A 4,111-nucleotide genomic window follows, 5' to 3' on the forward strand; every position below is an offset into this window, starting at 1 on the left:
AATATGGGTCCCATCGATGCAGCCAATTACGTGGGAGAAATGGGCAAGTTGGTAGAACTCCAGCTTGGTTCTCTGCAGCTCCGCCTGTGTACTGGGGAAGGAAATGTAATGTTCCATTCTGTCCATCGTGGCGTCCAGGAAGGTGTGGAAGAAACGGGATAGACAGCTCTGTGAGACTCCACCCACTGCAGTAATCACACCCTGGAAACTTCCCGATGCAAGGAGGTGCAGGCAGCAGAGTACCTGGACATGGGCGGGGATTGCGTGGGCCCTTGGTATCTGATGCTCCAGATAGGGTCTTAGGTCCCGTATTAGGTCCAGGATGGTGTCTGGGTGCAATCTGTATCTTTCATGTATTTCAGGTTCTGTCAATTGGAACAATGTGATGCGTAATCTGTACACCCGCTCTTCACGTCTCCAGATCCTCATTCCTGCTGCTCTCAAGCATAGCCGCCTTGCTATGAGGTAGAGGCCTACCATTGTGTTCACACAGATGCATTTTGGGCCTGTTTTTATGCACTGCACCTGATTACCACATGCTCTTGAAACGTGGTAAATACTGATTCGTTATTACAGATTATGGTCATATTCGGTAATAACGAGGTTTGCTATATTGCATTTTTGGGGGTCTTACCGAATCGTTTATTCCGATTCGGTATTCATAGTTTCGGTAATTACAAATCGGTAAATAATGAATCGGTAATTTTTTACTGATTCGTTATTATCGATTCGATTCGTTATTACGTACATCTCACATGGCTAAATAAAGGCCCTTTTTCGGTGTTACCGAATGGTATTTGGCCACCTACATATGGCCCCTAGTGTTTTCATTGTTTGTTACTATTAGTAAAATTATTGCAATTTCTTTAATATTGTTTGTAAATCTTTTATGGATTTTTAAAGTAATTGTTTATTGTAATTGTTTGTGTCATAGCAAACTGTGGGTTTTGTATGGGTAAAGGGTGGAAAGGGTGGAAAGCAACTTGATAATTAATAAATAAAGAATTGTTGCTAATAATAATTTATTTAATTGATTGTTAATTATGTAAATTGTGTAATTAATTAATTTTTTCAGTAAAGTTTGAGGTAAAGGTTGTGAGGTTTAGAGTGGTATAGGGTGGGAAGTGATTTAATTATAATCAATTAATACTTACGTTTTCAAGATTATTATTAATTAGTTAAATGATAACTAATAATAGTTGTGTAATGAATGTATTTTTTAAATTATGCTCAAGGTACATGTTTTGGGGTTTGAAGAGGTACAGGTTGGGAAGTAAATTAATTATAATTAATTAATATTTACTTTGAATTATTATTAATTATTTAACTGATAATTAATTATGTGAATTGTTTAATTACCCAACAATTTAAATTATATGTCAGGCGTGGGTTGCTGGTTTTGTGGGGGCACAAGGTGGGAAGTACATTAACTATAATTAAGTAATACATTGTTTATATGATTAATTATTTAATTGTTCATTTTTAAAATTTTGTAATTAAGATTTTCTTTAAATTAAATGTTAGGTCTAGGTTGTTGTGCTTTTAAGGTTACAAGGTGGACAGTTATTTAAGAAATAACTGATTGATAATTATTTCTTTATTATTAATTATTTAATTTATAATTATGTTAAATATTAACTTATCATATTTGCTAAGTTATACTTTAGGGGTGTGTTGTTTAGCTTGTAGAGAAATCGAGGAAGTTATTTAAGTAATCATAAAGACATACAAAATCATTTATTTGAAAAGAAATTGGATTATTTAATGAGTTAATGTTGTTATACTTTGTTTATTTGTATTATATTTTAATTGTTGACTGTTATGTTTGTGGAAATACATTGTGTTTTTTAAAGTAAGTGTATTAATAATATTTGTGTTAATTGATAATACTTATTGATAATACATTCAAATATTTATGTTAGGTTTTTAATTTTGTAAACTTAGGACATTTCATTTTCATATTTAGGATTTTATATTTATGGGTATTTTATAAAGTTGTTAAAATACATTATTTGTTTGAAGCAAAGTACTCCCTCTGAACTGTACCAGTGAATGCAGTAGGAATAATAGAACACTTTCCCTACTGTTGCGTAGACTGGAGAGAGAATAGCATGTTTTACCCCTCCCGAGTCCAACATTTTCCCTACTGTTGCATAGACTAGAGTGGGAACAGTACATTTACCCCTCCTGATGCCTACGCTTTCCCTGCTGTTGCACTGTTTGGAGTGGGAATAGTGAATTTTACCCCTCCTGAGTCCAACGCTTTCCCTGCGGTTGCACAGACTTGAGTGAGATTAGTAAATGTTACCCCTATTGATTTCAACACATTCGCTTCTGTTGCACAGACTGGAGTGGGAATAGTACATGTACCCCTCCTGAGTCCAATGTGTCCCTATTGTTGCACCTACTGGAGTGAGAGTAGTACATTTTACCCCTTCAAACTCCAATGCTCTCCCTTCTGTTGCACAAACTGGTGTGTGATTAGTACATTTTACCACTCCTGATTTCAACACCTTCCCTTCTGTTTTACAGACTGGAGTGGGAATAGTAAGTTTTACCCATCCTGAGTTCTATGATTTTCCTGATGGTGCGCCATTTGAGTGGGAATAGAGAATTTTACCCCTCCTGAGTCCAACGCTTTCCCTGCAGTTGCACAGACTGGAGTGAGATTATTAAATTGTACCCCTCCTTAGTCCAATGCTTTCCTTACTGTTGAAAAGAATGAAGTGGGAATAGTACAATATACCCCTGCTGAGTCCAATGCTTTCCCTACTGTTGTACTAAGTGGAGTAGGATTAGTACATTTTACCTCTTCAGAGTCCAACATGTTACCAACTGATTCACAGACTGGAGTGGGAATAGTAAATGCTATCTCTCCTGAGTCCAACTGTTTTCTTGCTGTTTCAGCAACTGGAGTGGGAATAGTAATGGTTGCCCCTCCTGAGTCCAATGCTTTCCCTACCGTTGCACATACTGGAGTGGAAATAGTAAATTTTCCTCCTCCTGAGTCCAATGCTCTCCATGCTGTTACAAAGACTGGTGTGGGAATAGTACATTTTACCCCTCCTGTGTCCAACACATTCCCTTCTGATACACAGACTGGAGTGGGTAGTACATTTTACCCCTCCTAGTCCAATGTTTTCCTTGCTGCTGCACCGACTGGAGTGAGATTAGTAGAAGTTAACGCTCCTGAGTCCAACTATTTCCCTACTGTTGCACTAAGTGAAGTAGGAATAATACACTTTGCCCCTTCAGAAGCCAACACTTTCGCTGCTATTCCACAGACTGGAGTGTAAATTCTAATTTGTACCCCTCTTGAGTCCAATGATTTCCCTACTGTTGCAACAACTGTAGTGGGAATAGTACATGTTATCCCTCCTTAGTCCAACGCCGTCCCTACTGTTGCACAGACTGGAGTGGGAATAGTAAATGTTGCCCCTCCCTAGTCCAAGGCTTTCCCTACTGTTGCACTAAGTGGAGTGGGACTGGTAAATTTTACCCCTCCTGAGTCCAAAGCTTTCCCTACTGTTGCACAGACTGGAGTTGGAATAGTAAATGTCACCCCTCCTGAGTCCAATGCTTTCCCTGCTGTTGTACCAACTGGAGTGGGACTAGTAAATTTGATTCCTGTGAGTCCAAAGCTTTCCCTACTGTTGCACAGACTATAGTGGGCATAGTAAATGTTACCCCTCCTGAGTCCAACACTTTCCATACTGTTGCACCGACTGGAGGGAGAATAGTAAATTTTACTCGTCCTGAGTCCAACACTTTCCCTGATGTTACACAGACTGGAGTGGGAATAGTAAATGTTACCCCTCCTGAGTCCAACACGTGCCCTTCTGTTGCACAGACTGGAGTGGGAATAGTGCATGTTACCCCTGCTAAGTCCTACACTTTTTCCACTACCGCACAGACTGGAGTGGGAATAGTAAATGTTCGAGTCCAACACTTTCCCTATTGTTAGACTATTTGAATACATTTTATTTACATTATATTATTGTTACATGTTAATATAGTTAATATTCACTGTTTTTAACTATCTGCGTATTAAAAACAACATTTCTGTATATATTTTTCAATATTAGTGTAAAACAATAACTTTTTTTAATTT

Source organism: Lissotriton vulgaris, chromosome 3_1, assembly GCF_964263255.1.
Source record: "Lissotriton vulgaris chromosome 3_1, aLisVul1.2, whole genome shotgun sequence".
NCBI lineage: Eukaryota > Metazoa > Chordata > Amphibia > Caudata > Salamandridae > Lissotriton > Lissotriton vulgaris.